At 38.8% G+C, this 15349-nt stretch overlaps 1 pseudogene; it reads left to right on the top strand.

The window, feature by feature from the left end:
- Nucleotides 1-4888: 4888 nt before the first annotated feature.
- Nucleotides 4889-5780, top strand: LOC143404761 (putative acidic leucine-rich nuclear phosphoprotein 32 family member C; annotated as a pseudogene).
- Nucleotides 5781-15349: the final 9569 nt, after the last annotated feature.

The following is a 15349-nucleotide window of genomic DNA, read 5'->3' as shown; positions in this document are numbered from 1 at the left end:
TTAAAGAGTATGGGTATTAGTTCCTCTTTAAAGGTCTTGTTGAACTTGGCTGTGTATCCAACCGCATCCTGGGCTTTTCTTGGCTGGTAAGCTTCTGATGGCATCTGCTATTGCATCACTTGAAAATGGTCTTTTTAAATTATGTATATCTTCGTGATTCAATCTGGGCAAATCGTCTGACTTAAGAAATGTGTCAATGCCTTTAATGTCTTCTATTTTTTTGGAGTATAAGTTTTCAAAATAATTTCTAATTATCCTTTGTATTTCTGTAGTGTCTGTTGTAATATTATCTTTTTCATCATGTATGCTGGTAATTTGAGTTTTCTCTCTCCTTCTCTTCATTTGCATAGCTAAGGGACTGTCAATTTTATTTATTTTTTTAAAAAAAACAACTTTTTGTTTTTTCAACTGTTTCTTTTGTTTCTATTTCATTAATTTTGGCTCTTATTTTAATTATTTCCTGCCTTTATTGCCTTCTACTGCTTTTTGCTATTGATTTGTTATTTTTCCCTCTTGGGCTTTGAGATACAATCTTAAGTCATTTATTCATTAACTTTTTCTTCTTTTAAGGAATGAACTCTATGCAATGAGCTTTCCACTTAGTACTGCTTTCATAATGTCCCATAAATTTCAATATGTTGTGTCTATATTCTCATTTACCTCTAAGAATTTTTAAATCTCCTCCTTGATGTCTTCTGCAACTCATTGTTCATTCAGTAGCATATTGTTTAGTTTCCAGGTTCTGGAGTAATTTTTATTTTTTATTTTGTCATTGATTTACAATTTTATTCCATTATGATTTGATAAAATGAGCAGGAACATCTCTACCTTTCTGTATTTGCTAAGAGTTGCTTTGTTGCATATTAAATTGTCTATTTTAGAGAAGGGTCCATGTGCTGCTGGGCTGAAAGTGTATTCTCTTGAAGCAGGTTAAAATATTCTATATATGTGAGTTTAGTCTAATTTATTGATTATAATACTGAGTTCTATAGTTTCTTTATTCAAATTTTGTTTGGAATACCTATCCAGTGGTGAGAGATGTGTGTTAAAGTAACCCAGGATTATTGTGTTGTGGTCACTTTGACTCTTAAACTTGAGAAGAGTTTATTTGATGAACATAGTGCACAATTGTTTGGGACATATATATTTATGATTGTTATGTCTTGTTGATCAATGTTTCCCTTGAGCGCAGTATGTAATGTCTATCTTTGTCCCTTTTGATTAACTTTGGCTTAAAGTCTACTTTACTTGATACGAGGATAGAAACCCCTGCTTGTTCTTCAGTTCATGGGAGTGGTATAATTTTTTCCCAACTTTTCACCCTCAGTCTATGTATATTTTTCCTATAAGATGCATCTCTTGGAGGCAGCATATTGTTGGGTCTTTTTGTTTAAATCCAATCTGCTAGCCTATGTCTTTTGATTGATGAGTTTAAGTCATTAACATTCAGGGTTATTATTGAGACATCACTTGTATTCCTGGCCATATTTGATTATTTTTATTATTTACCTTAACTAGATTTTCTGATTTGATTAATTTTTCCTTTAGGGTGCAACCTCCCTTTGCTGAATTTTATTGTTTTTTTTTTGTTTCCTCTTCATGGGATATTTTTCCAAGAATGTTTAGTAGTGTCAGTTTTCAAGCTGTAATTTCTTTTAACTTTTGTTTATTATTGAAGGATTTTAATTCATCTTCAAATCTAAAGCATAATTTTGCTGGATTCAAGATTCTTGGATGGCACCCATTTTCTTTCAGAGCTTTATATATGTTGTTCCAGGATCTTCTAGCTTTCAGGGTCTGTGTTGAAAAATCTGCCATCATCCTAATTAGTTTTCCCCTATATAAAATCTCATACTTTTCTCGCATGGCTTTAAAAATTCTCTCCTTATTGCATATGTTGGACATTTTTTGTTGGCCCACCATCTTCTCTCTGTGTAAAAATTCACAATTTTAATGAAAAAAGAATTGGATTAAGCAAAGTGCCCTTATTAACACAAGATATCAAAATCAACATAAACATGCTATAAGAGCCCTGCAGGAGGATTGAGAATGCTATATAAAAATGGGTACAAAGAATGGCAGGCAGCAGGTACATTTCCATGTACATTTTATATTCATAATCATGTTGGGCTTCCCCTACAAATCATAAGTACAAATAAGTACAAAGTATAAATTAGTAAGTGTAAAAGTCCTCTCTGAGCATGGATCCATGTGTGATTATATAGGATGCACACCTATTTAGCTAATTCTAGTCTTCCTTTAAAAAAAGAATACTATCCATAAAATCTACTCTTTTAGCAATCTTTTTAAGTGCACACTATAGCATTGATAATTCTAGGCCTAATTTTTTCAGGAAATTTCTAGAGCTAAACTGAAATGTGTAAGGGTTCTGACCATGGGAATAGACAGGACAGCATTTCTCTGGTGAGCAAACTCCTGGAGAAAACAGACACACTGTTTCCCATGACTGGAATATTCAGCGATTTTCCCCAGGCACTCTTAACATAACCAATGCATGCTTGGCTGGAGCACATATCTGACCATAAGCAAAACATCTTACATTGTAACCTACTGTAATCTGCTTAGTGATATAATAAACAATAACATACTACTGATGCCAGAGACCAAATGTAGCCTTTTGGCATAAATAAAGTTGACAGCTCAAATGAGCAGCCATTTAGCCTGTGCACCTTACTTATGTCTTCTTTTAATTTCTTTACACTAGTACCCAAGTTGGAACTGGGGAGAGTCCTGTCCCCACACTATTTCACAACCTCTCTATCCACAGGGAGCCTGGAGTCCATTGATCCTTAAACAGGGACCCTTCTTGATGTTCTGATGGGGGAAGGGAGTAGCTTACCTCCTACAACAGGATTTGACATACATCTTTCACTGGCTGGTACTGATCCCGATTGGTTAGCTATGGGAAATTCCCTATCTGACACTGAACATCAGCATTGGGCTGAGCTTTCCTATTTACTTCACAAGGCTGGACATACCATATGTAATGCTGACCTGGCTGTTTGGCTGGCAGAGACAGATTCTTGTTACCCTTGGTACCCAGAAAATGGTTCTTTATGTTTAAAAGATTGGGAAGATATAGGTTAAAATCTTCATGAAGAGCCATGAGCTCCAATGCTTGTGCTGCTAGTTTGGTTTCTTTGTCACAATGCTATTTCTAAGTTCTATGTTTCTCAGCAAACATCTGCTCCATTAGCAACAGCTGCTGCAGCTTCCTTTAAGTAGCTATTCCCTCTGCCTTCATAGTCTTCTACACTACCACCACTGCAACTGGCTAGATTTCCTTTGGTTAAATGTTTATGGCAAGCATGGAAGAAGGAATAAATGCATATTTTAGCTGTCTGTCCTATTAAGCTAAATCCCACTGGCCATCCAGAGCATGAGCTATTAGCTTTGGCTGTGTTTAAAGAATTGTGACCCACAAACCCAGGACAAAAGAGGAGGAATCTGTTTTCACTGCCCATTCAAGATTCCATAACACAATGTTTCCAGTTCAAAAAAAAAAAAAAAAAAAACAACATTCTTTCAGAAGTCCTTTCATGCACCAGAAGGAGCTCTAAAATAAATTTAACTACTATTGCAGATGCCCAAGTGTGGCTTCCCAGGGAGGTATATAAAATTGCTACTCAAATTCAGGAATTTTTTGCCCATAAGTACTTTTGCCTAATTTGCATAGTGCTAAAGAAGGAATTTTTTTTTTTTATCCTGGAAGTAATTGATTCTGATTGTACCAGTACAATGTATGTCCAAATATGGTCCTATATGCCCTTTTGACTCCCTTAAGTATCCTCTATTGCTCAATTGATTGTTATTCCTTATGTTTCAGCTCAACAACCTTTAAACAAAAGGGGAGATATAGAGTTTGTCTATATTATCATTGGAGCACGTTTATTTATCACTGAAAGTCACCTAAATTAACTCTTTGTTTAAATGAATAGCCAATTGCAAATTTATTGGATACTGATAACGACATTACCATTATTCCCCTTTCAATTGGATTCATGTATGGCTTTTAGAAAGGGCCTTCATGGTTTGGGTCATAGGAGACAATAATGTGCATGTGTTCAACAGCTCCCTGTGGCTGCAATGCTCTACCCCTCCAGTCCACAAACAATCGTCACTCATATTCAGCCATATGTGGAGACCATTGGAAGATTTACAAGACTTACAAACTAGTTAAGACAAACAAACAAAAAAAGTGGGTGTCCCTTTTAAATCCAAACTACTTGGCTGGCTATCCTATCTGTTTTCAGTCAGCTTTCTTAACCAGTTCCTACCTAATGTTACAGTACAGAATAACAAAATTAAAATGATTCTAAATGTACAAGCTTTCTTTTTCAAAATTTGTGTTCTGGGAATTTCATAGGCTTCAACATTTTTTAGATGTATACACTAACTTATATAAGCTAAAAGTACACTCTGACCTGATAAAAATGTTAATATTGTGCCCATGCATATTTTTTAATATTCTACATAAGTTAAGTCTTATTTTATCTAACTATAAAGATTTTTATTTTATGACTTTGTCCAGAGATCAGTTTCTCCATAGTTAACTCAAATACATTCAGAAATTTCTTTTAATAAATCTTTAGGAGGATATAAACATGGTGATACTGGAAATAAATCTGACAATCATCAGGTACAAACAGCCAGCTATCTGAAATCTTTGATTTCAGTGTCCATCATGGCTACTGGATTTTATACATGGCATTCACAATTATACAGGCCTATCCTATGTCTATGTATGATGTCCTTGGTATCAAGTTGACATTTAAACAAATGAGCACTCACCAATTAAAATTTAAATAAGTAGGAGAACCGAGCGGAGCTGGTCGAGCCTTCAAAGTCCTAAAATGCGCGGCCGAGGGTTCGGGGTTTATTGATTGAATTCCGCCGGCGCTGGATCCTCTGCAGAGAGAGAGCGCGAGAGATGGACATGGACAAACGGATCCATTTAGAGCTGCGGATCGGGACGCCCTCTGATGTGAAAGAACTTGTCCTGGACAACTGTCGGTCGAATGCAGGCAAAATTGAAGGCCTCACAGACAAATTGGAAGAACTGGAATTCCTAAGTACAACCAACGTAGGCCTCACCTCAGTCGCCAACTTCCCAAAGTTAAACAAACTTAAGAAGCTCCAACTAAGCGAAAACGGAATCGCAGGGGGCCTGGAAGTATTGGCAGAAAGGTGTCCGAACCTTGCGCATCTAAATTCAAGTGGCAGCAAAATCAAAGACCTCAGCACAATAGAGCCACCGAAGAACTTAGAGAACCTCGGGAGCTTAGACCTTTCCAATTGCGAGGTCCCCAACCCGGAGGACCACGGAGCAAACGCGTTCAAGCTCCTCCCACAGCGCACGCATCTTGGTGGCTCTGACCAGGACGACAAGGAGGCCTCCGACTCCGACCCTGAGGGCTATGTGGAGGGTCTGGACGATGACGAGGAGGATGAGGAGGAGGAGGAGTATGATGAAGATGCTCAGATAGTGGAAGATGAAGAGGAGGAAGGGGAAGAGGAGGATGTGAGTGGAGAGGAGGAGGAGGATGAAGAAGGTTATAAGGACGGGGAAGTGACGATGAGGAAGATGAGGAAGAACTTGGCGAAGAAGAAAGGGGTCAGAAGCGAAAACGAGAACCTGAGGTTGAGGGAGAAGACGATGACTAAGTGGAATAACCTATTTTGAAAAATTCCTATTGTGATTTGACTGTTTTTACCCGTATCCCCTCCCCTCCTCCAAATCCTGTCCCCTGAAACTTATTTTTTTCTGACTGTAACGTCGCTGTGGGAATGAGAGGGGAAAAGTGTACTGGGGGCTGCTGGGGCAGGGAGGGCGGGAGGGGATGGAATAAAATACTATTTTTACTCCACTGTTTATTTTCCCCCTCCTTTTTCTTTGTGTCTGGTTTTGTCCCTGTAAATGCGATAGCTGAGTACACACCGAGTGAGCGTTTGTGCCTTACTCTCAAAGAGGATGGTTTGGAGGTCTCTTACATTTCCTGGTAGGTCCCAAGTCCCCAGAGTTGGTTTGAAAGCCTTGCTGGCCTCAGTCTGGTCACTCAGCTCCTGGGAGGGGCTGAATACCAGCTACACCGCTGACTTGCTTTGGCTCCTGTGATTTCTGTGTTTCTTGGGCCTGCTAGAGGCATCCAGCGCCCTGATTTGTAAATAGCAACCTAAAGGCCTATTTTGGCACTGGTTTGGGGACATTCCCCATCTCTCATCCCTTTTTCCCCTTCACAGATGGTGGAGGGCTTCGCTTTTCAAAGAGGACTCGGTGGTACTCTTGAGCTGTGAGCCCTCGAGCGGAGAACAGCAGCTTATGAATTATAATTAGAAGAAACAAACCCTCAAACTTCAGCCTCTTTAAAAGAAAAAAAAAACTGTCCTATCTTGTACTGTAAAATATTAGAACGCTTTGTTTTATGAAAATGACAGGATGATTCTTCCACGAGTACTTTCGTGCTGAGAACATTTTTACAGACCTGAGCGCTGGAGATGTGGCTGCATGTCGGCTGGGTTTTTTCATACACCCGAGCACGGAAAACTAATGCAAAATTGTATTTTCTTACCTAGTAGAAGTCTGAAATGACTGCAAATTCCTAGTGAATGTACAGGTTTGCTTTCGTGTCCCTCTTCTGGATTGCTTTAGAAGTGACGTGTTATTTCCTAACCCATGTTTCATCTGTATAAAAGAACATCTGCACCAGTTTTTCTCCTGCCCCTCAGAAGAGCCAAACTTTGAGTTTTATGTCTGTTTGTCATTGATAAATTTCAATAAATCTTTTTATACAAAAAAAAAATTTAAATAAGTAAATGGATCCAAAGAATTCAGTTCAAATTAAATAATTAAATAAAAATATGAATGCATTTAAAATTCAAACTCAAAACCTTTTTTCAGATGGCCAGACAAGGAAGCCTTAGTTTCTAAAAAAAAAAAAAAATGTATAAAATGTAATAAAATATCCATTGCTTCTGAGATTTTTCTTTAAGAGAAAAGGGATGATTAATACTGGTAACTATATTTTTCTGATATTTTTAGTTTACAAAGAAAATAAGTAAATTAAATTTAACATAAATGGGATTTATCTTCATAATAGGTTTCTTAAATAAATAAATTATAAATTACACCTGACACCCAACTGCTCTCTCCTTTTTTTCAGTTATTAAAGAAACAATAGAACCCTGCCTCCACATTATATCTGACTGCTTCTCTATAACAGGCTCTACAAACCTTAACAAAAACTCTAAACAGTAATGGTGGATTGACTTCCTGTATCAAATGTGCCATTATCATTGGCAAAGTTATTGCTGGAAAACCTTATGCCTTTGCAGCTGTAATAGCTACTCAATATATATATATATATATATATATATATATATATATATATAATATTATATTATTATTCCTCTCATTGTATATATATATATATATATATATATATAACTATATATATATATATATATTAAGTAGCTATTAATATATATATTAAGTAGCTATTACAAATATATATATATAGTTATACTCTCCTCATTTCTCAGGCCATAATATTTTGCATTTTGCTGATATATATCCACAATTAATTGCTGCTGACCACATTAAAATTTTATTCTTAACAAGTACTGATATTTATGTTTTATATCTTACATGTGGAAAGACCTACATCATCAATACTTACAGTTGTCCTCCTACCATCAAACCATATTAACAAATTTTTTAGCACTAATTTCTTTTCGCATGCCTCATGATGGGAGATTTTCTTTGTTATGCAGGTTACACATTCTGCCTATTTCTTGATTTATACCATTCCTCTTGAAATTGGTTTACAATGTATATAGATAAAGGTAAACAAAGGGGAATGATATCTGTTTTTATTAATGTTAAAAGTGGACTGAATATTATGTCCTGCCTCAAATTTCCCCACAGTGAACTGAATTGGCTGCCATTTTCTTGGTGCTGAAATTATTTTCAACTATTTTAAACATTATTACAGATTCTCAATATGTAGCTAAACTTTTTTCTCATTTCTTTATCTGTGTTATTCCCTCATTGGATTCTAATTTACCAACTCTTTTTTTAACTCTTCAAACTCTTACTGCATCATAAACCCTGTATCTTCTTTGCTCATATATGCAGCCACATTAAAATTTCTGGACCTCTGACTTAAGGTAACACTCATGCAGATGCAGCTGTGAGATCGTTTTGTCCTTAATTTTCATATGCTGTAGAATCTCGAGGATTTTTCACCAAAATGCTTGCTCACTAATGAAGATGTTTTCTATTTCTTCCCAACAGGCTCATGCCGTTGTTAATAACTGTTCTCACTGTACACTCTTCTGGGCCCCTACATGGGAATCCACAAATCCATGTGGCCTACATTCTAATGCACTCTGACAAATGACATTACCCATTTTCCTCCCTTTCATCCTTATTCCTTTCTCCATGTTTCTATTAATATGCATTCTGGGTTTATTTGGGCTAGTACCCATAGATCTGAAAAGTATCTGCTCACATTTCTAATTTATTAATCTGCTTTGCCACTATGGGCAAACTTGCTCACTTAAACACAGATAACACTCCTGCATATACATCCTGTGCTTTGGAACAATTTTTTACTCATGTAAATATAATTTTAACCTATGGAATTTCTTAAAATCCTATGAGACAAGCCTTGTTTAAATAAACACATCATACCCTGAAGACATGCCTCTTGAAACAAAAAAGAGGGACCTAGGTTCTATTATTTATAATGCCTTAAATATTGCTTTATTTAGTTAATGCACTCAACATGCATTATGAAGATAATACTCACAATTGGTCATCTGCTTTGGATGGACACTTTATTCCTAAACAACCACTGTAAAATTTTAAGGAAAGTACACTATTTCAGCAAACACAGGATGACAAAACCCTCTACCTCTGATCACATGGGATAAAGGATATGCTGCCCGGCTTATGCCAAGAGGTCCTGTTTGGATTCTGGCTTAGTGCATGAGACTGTCAATCTTGAGTTGGCATCAGGGATTTCACAACCTAATCCAGACTTTTATTTGATCCTGCATGAGGAAGATTTCTCCAGACAAAAAGATGATTTTTCTCCTCAAAAGAGAAGAAAACATGCAAGAGGGCCCTGAGATACTCAACTTTGGTGACTTGGGGGATATAAAATCATTAATAGTCTCAGCTCAACAGCTGTTGGCTCAAACGGGGTTGCAATGCACCTTGGAAAATTGGATTACCACCTTATTTGCTACTGACACTAGGATTGCTGTATATATACACATGGATGTATAACCTATGTAATCCTGCAATTTGTACATGTGGAAAAATGAGAATTCATACCCTATTTGAGTCAAATTTATGATATGTCAAGATCATTGTATTGTCTTGAGCAATTAATAAAAAACTTACAAGTTAAAAAAAATAAAATAAACTTCCAAAAACTCTATAAATGTTTTGATCTTATGATAATGTTATTCTGCTGTTGTACTCCAGCTTTGGGAAATCCATTAAAATCAACTTCTTAATTTCTAGGACCCATTATAACAACTGGGTTCACCTGACTGAAATTGTTAATTTATCTGAAGTGTGTGTTCACCAGGACATTGATTTGGAAAGTACTTTGGGCTCCTGTCTTCTTCCTGTGTGCCATCCTGTACACATAGCTGCAAATTTGGCAGTGTTGTGATGACCATATGAGGTATGCACTGAGTACTCTAGTGAGTAAAGAAGGCATCCTGAGGTGTGAAAAGAGTGTTCTCTGAGGTGTGCAGGATAAGGAAAGTGTGTGCAGTAGAGCTCTTGGAAATGAGTGTGGAGGGCTCTCTAACTCATGTCGAGGGGGGGCTCTTAGATGAGCAGGGAGGAGACTGAGTTGTGGAAGTGATGGTCTCTGAGGGGCAGAAGGAGGGCTCCTGAGGTGAGTAGGGAGAGCTCTCCTGTGCGCAGGGCACATTGAATGTGCATGAGGAGGGCACTCTGAGGTGTGCAGGTAGCTCTCTGAGGCGTGTAGTGAAGGCTTCCTGGGGGGTATAGACAGATAGCTCTCTGAGTTGTGTAGTGAAGGCACTGTGAGGTTTGTAGGAGGGATCTGTGTTGTACAAGGAGTGCTCTCTGAAGTGTGCAGGGCGAGCCCACTGAGGTGGGTAGGGAGAGCTCTCAGGTGTGCAGGGAGTGTTGTCTGGAGTGTGTAGAGAAGGCTCACTGAGCAGTGTAGACAGTCTCAGTGGTGTGGGGGGGGGGGCTCTCTGAGGAGTACAAGTAGGGCCATCTACTGTATGTAGGGGGGCTAGCTAAGTGGTGTATGGAGGACTCTGAGGGATGAAGGGAGGCCTTCCAAGGTGTGTGGACAGCACTATGAGGTGTGTAGCTGGACTCCATAATGTGTGCAGGAGGACTCACTCTGGGGGAGTCAGAAGGCTCTCTGAGGTGGTACTCTGAATGTGCAGTGAGGGATTTCTGAGAAGAGTAGAGACAGCATATGATGGTGAGTAGGGAGGACACACCGAGTGGTGAAGGACGGGCTCCTGAAGACTGTGGTAGGGGATCTCTGGTGATTGCAATGAGGGCACACTGAGCTGTAGTGGAGGCTTTCTGGGGTGTGCAGGGAGGACTCTCATCTGTAAATGGAGGGGTCTCTCAGATGTTTAGAAGGGCTCTCAGCTGTGTAGAGAGTGTCTTCTGATAAATGTAGGGAGGACCACTGAGGTGTGTAGGGTGGGCATTATGAGGTGTGTCAGTGTTCTCTGACTGAGTTGGGGTGCTCCCTCTGTTGAATAAGGAAGGGTTCCCTGAGGTGCATAGGACGAGTGCTTTTTGGTGAGTAGAAACGGTGCTCTGAATTGTGCAGTAAGGGCTCAGGAAGGAGAAGATCATCTCTGGGTTTGCGTAGGGCTGCCTGAAGAGTCTGCTGAGGGCTCTCTGAGGTGTGGGGGGAGGCACCTCGAGGTGAGTGGTGAGGAGTCTCTGTGATGTACATGGGGTGCTGTCTGAGGTACAAATTGTCCTTTGAAGTTTCAAGGGAGGTCCCTCAAGCCGTGTCTGGAGGGTTGCCTGTGGTGTGACAGAGGGCATTGGGACATGAATGGAGGTTGTACCTGAGGTGACGAGGGAAGGCTCACTTTTAGATATAGGGAGTGTGCTTCCTGGTGTCTAGAAAGGTCTCTCTGAGGTGTGCACTTTACAATCCCAATCCGAGGGATTGTAAAGGAGTATAATGGAGGCTGACTGAGGTCTCTAAGGATGTCTCTCTTGAGGTGAGCAGTAAGGACTCTGTGGTGTGTTGGGGCCTCTGAGTTGTGCAGGAAGGATCTATGAGGTGAGTAGAAAGTTCTCACCAGGTGTATAGTGATGGCCCCCTCAGGTGAGCAGTGGCAGATGCCTGCAATTGTACGGAGGAAACACAGAGGTGTGAAAGGAGGGCTCTATGGGGTGTGTGGCTCTCTGAAGTATGAACTGAGGGCTTTCAGGAGTGTGCACAGAGACTGAATGTGGGGTGCATTTAGAGTTGAATGTGGTGTGCATTCAGGGTTCAATGAGGTATGCAGGAAGGGCTTTCTATGAGGTTTTAGCAATGGCTCTCTGGCTATAAAGGACACACTCACCTTGTACCCAGCTCTCAGATCCCATATTTTCCCAATTCTGATTGGAATTAATACTTCTCAATGTGCCTGAGTTGCCCAGTTGCAGTATACATACAGGTTACACATATGTGCTGAGTTCACACATGTGGTCCATTGTCTTCTTGGAATTCACTTATGAAACAGAAATACAAAGATAAATCAATAAAAATGTATGATAGCAACAACAGAGTATTGAAGCAAGGACAAGGCCACTTTGAACAGGGATGCTGACAGTGTACAAGGAGTACCTTGGAGCTAGTCCTCCTTTGCCTGACTTCTGCCTCCTTCTCTTCCTCTCATTGTCTCCATCTCTTTCCCTCTTTTTCTTTCATCATAATAGTAAAAACACTAAGTAAGTTATCCATACTCTTAAAATATGTATAAATGCACAATACAGTATTAAAAACTGTAAGCCCAGTATTTTACAGCACATAACTAAAAGTTATTTATCTTCTATATGTGAAAATATATATCCATCAAAAAGCAGCTCTCCACTTCTTCATAACCCATTCTTTAGTAACCAACATGCTACTCTGTTTTCATTTATTTTTTTTCTTTGATTTCTTCTTCTTTCTTTTTTTTTTGTACTAGAATCCAGGCATGCTACACTGTGTCCTGGTCCCATGTTATGGTTTGAATGCAAGGTGTCCCTCAATAGCTCACATATGAGACAATGCAAGAAAGGTAATAGGAGAAATGATTGGGTAAAACAATCTTAACCCAATGAATAATTTGATTCTCTAGAAGGGATTAACTGATGGGTAATTGAAGTGGTGTGGATGGAGGAGCTGGTCATATGAGTATGGCTTTTGCATATATATTTATATCTGGCAAGTGGAGACATCTTTCTCTGTTTCTGATCATGATGTAAGCTGTGCTCTCTATCACACTCTTCAGCCATGATGTTCATCCTCACCTTGAGTTCCTAGGGATGGAGCCAGCCTTCTATGGACTAAGACCACAAAACTGTGAGCCCTGAAATAAACTTCTCTTCCTCTATAACTGCTTTAGTCAATCCTTTAGTCATTTAGTCACTGCATGAAAAAAAAAAGCTGACTAAAACAGAAATTGGTACTAAGAATTGGGGTGGTTTCTGTAACTAACATGACCATGTGGTTCAGAAGTATTTGTAGCTTTTTGGAATTGGTGGGAGAAATTTTGAGATGTTTAGCAATATAAACTGGAAATTATTTAGATTGTTGTAAGTGAAGATTAATTGCTAATTCTGGTGGGAGCCCAGAAAACCAGATTGCTGACAGGGCCATAGTCAGTGAAGACTATGCTCAAGAGGGTTCAGAAAAGAAGGAGTGTATTAAAATTTGGAGCAGAGGTTATTCCTGTTTTGTTCTGGCTGAGAAATCATCTGCATTATGCTCATATTCTGAGACTTTCTGTGAGGATTTTAGGCAAAAATAACCAAACTGTTTTGGACACCATAATGAAAGCACAAATAATGTGGACAGAAGCAGACTTCATGGATCAGCTAAGTCTTTTATTTAGCAGTGGAGTTAGATATCTCAGGTGTTGATTTTCTGGGTAGAAAATGACCACCAATTTCAAGAGGGACCTAGTTTTTTTTTTAATTAATTTTTATTGTTGGTTGTTCAAAACATTACATACTTCTTGATATATCATATTTCACACTTTGATTCAAGTGGGATATGAACTCCCATTTTTACCCCGTATACAGATTGCAGAATCACATCAGTTGCACATCCATTGATTTACATATTGCCATACTAGTGTCTGTTGTATTCTGCTGCCTTTCCTATTCTCTACTATCCCCTCTTCTCTCTCTACCCCCTCTACTGTACTTCATTTCTCCCCCTAATATTTTCCCCCCTTTCCCCTCACTTCCTCTTGTATGTAATTTTGTATACCCCTGAGGGTCTCCTTCCATTTACATGCAATTTCCCTTCTCTCTCCCTTTCCCTCCCACCTCTCATCCCTGTTTAATGTTAATCTTCTTCTCATGCTCTTCGTCCCTACTCTGTTCTTAGTTACTCTCCTTATATCAAAGAAGACATTTGGCATTTGTTTTTAAGGGATTGGCTAGCTTCACTTAGCATAATCTGCTCTAATGCCATCCATTTCCCTCCAAATTCTATGATTTTGTCATTTTTTAATGCAGAGTAATACTCCATTGTGTATAAACGCCACATTTTTTTTTATCCATTCGTCTATTGAAGGGCATCTAGGTTGGTTCCACTGTCTTGCTATTGTGAATTGTGCTGCTATGAACATGGATGTAGCAGTGTCCCTATAGTGTGCTCTTTTTAGGTCTTTAGGGAATAGACCAAGTAGGGGAATAGCTGGGTCAAATGGTGGTTCCATTCCGAGCTTTCCAAGAAATCTCTGTACTGCTTTCCAAATTGGCAGCACCAATTTTCAGTCCCACCAGCAATGTACAAGTGAACCCTTTTCCCCACATCCTCGCCAGCACTTGTTGTTGTTTGACTTCATAATGGCTGCAAATCTTACTGGAGTGAGATGGTATCTTAGGGTGGTTTTGATTTGCATTTCTCTGACTGCTAGAGATGGTGAGCATTTTTACATGTACTTGTTGACTGATTGTATGTCCTCCTCTGAGAAATGTCTGTTCAGGTCCTTGGCCCGTTTGTTGATTGGGTTATTTGTTATCTTATTGTCTAATTTTTTTAGTTCTTTGTATATTCTGGATATTAGGGCTCTGTCTGAAGTGTGAGGACTAAAGATTTGTTCCCAGGACGTAGGCTCCCTATTTACCTCTCTTATTGTTTCTTTTGCTGAGAAAAAACTTTTTAGTTTGAGTAAATCCCATTTGTTAATTCTAGTTATTAACTCTTGTGCTATGGGTGTCCTATTGAGGAATTTGGAGCCCGACCCCATAGTATGTAGATCATAGCCAACTTTTTCTTCTATCAGACACCATGTCTCTGATTTGATATCAAGTTCCTTGATCCACTTTGAGTTAACTTTTGTGCATGGCGAGAGAAAGGGATTCAGTTTCATTTTGTTGCATATGGATTTCCAGTTTTCCCAACACCATTTGTTGAAGATGCTATCCTTCCTCCATTGCATGCTTTTAGCCCCCTTATCAAATATAAGATAGTTGTAATTTTGTGGATTGGTTTCTGTGTCCTCTATTCTGTACCATTGGTCCACCCGCCTGTTTTGGTACCAGTACTATGCTGTTTTTGTTACTATTGCTCTGTAGTATAGTTTGAAGGCTGGTATAGCTATACCGCCTGATTCACACTTCCTGCTTAGCATTGTTTTTGCTATTCTGGGTCTTTTATTTTTCCATATGAATTTCATGATTGCTTTCTCTATTTCTACAAGAAATGCTGTTGCGATTTTGATTGGCATTGCATTAAACCTACAGAGAACTTTTGGTAATATCGCCATTTTGATGATGTTAGTTCTACCTATCCATGAACAGGGTATATTTTTCCATCTTCTAAGATCTTCTTCTATTTCTCTCTTTAGGGTTCTGTAGTTTTCATTGTATAAGTCTTTCACCTCTTTTGTTAGGTTGATTCCCAAGTATTTTATTTTTTTTGAGGATTTTGTGAATGGAGTGGTTGTCCTCATTTCCATTTCAGAGGATTTATCGCTGATATACAGGAATGCCTTTGATTTATGCGTGTTGATTTTATAGCCTGCCACTTTGCTGAATTCATTTATTAGCTCTAATAGTTTCTTTGTAGACCCTTTTGGGTCTGCTAGG

Source organism: Callospermophilus lateralis, chromosome 7 (assembly GCF_048772815.1).
Source record: "Callospermophilus lateralis isolate mCalLat2 chromosome 7, mCalLat2.hap1, whole genome shotgun sequence".
Taxonomy (NCBI): domain Eukaryota; kingdom Metazoa; phylum Chordata; class Mammalia; order Rodentia; family Sciuridae; genus Callospermophilus; species Callospermophilus lateralis.
This window is presented reverse-complemented; position numbering and strand designations above follow the sequence as displayed.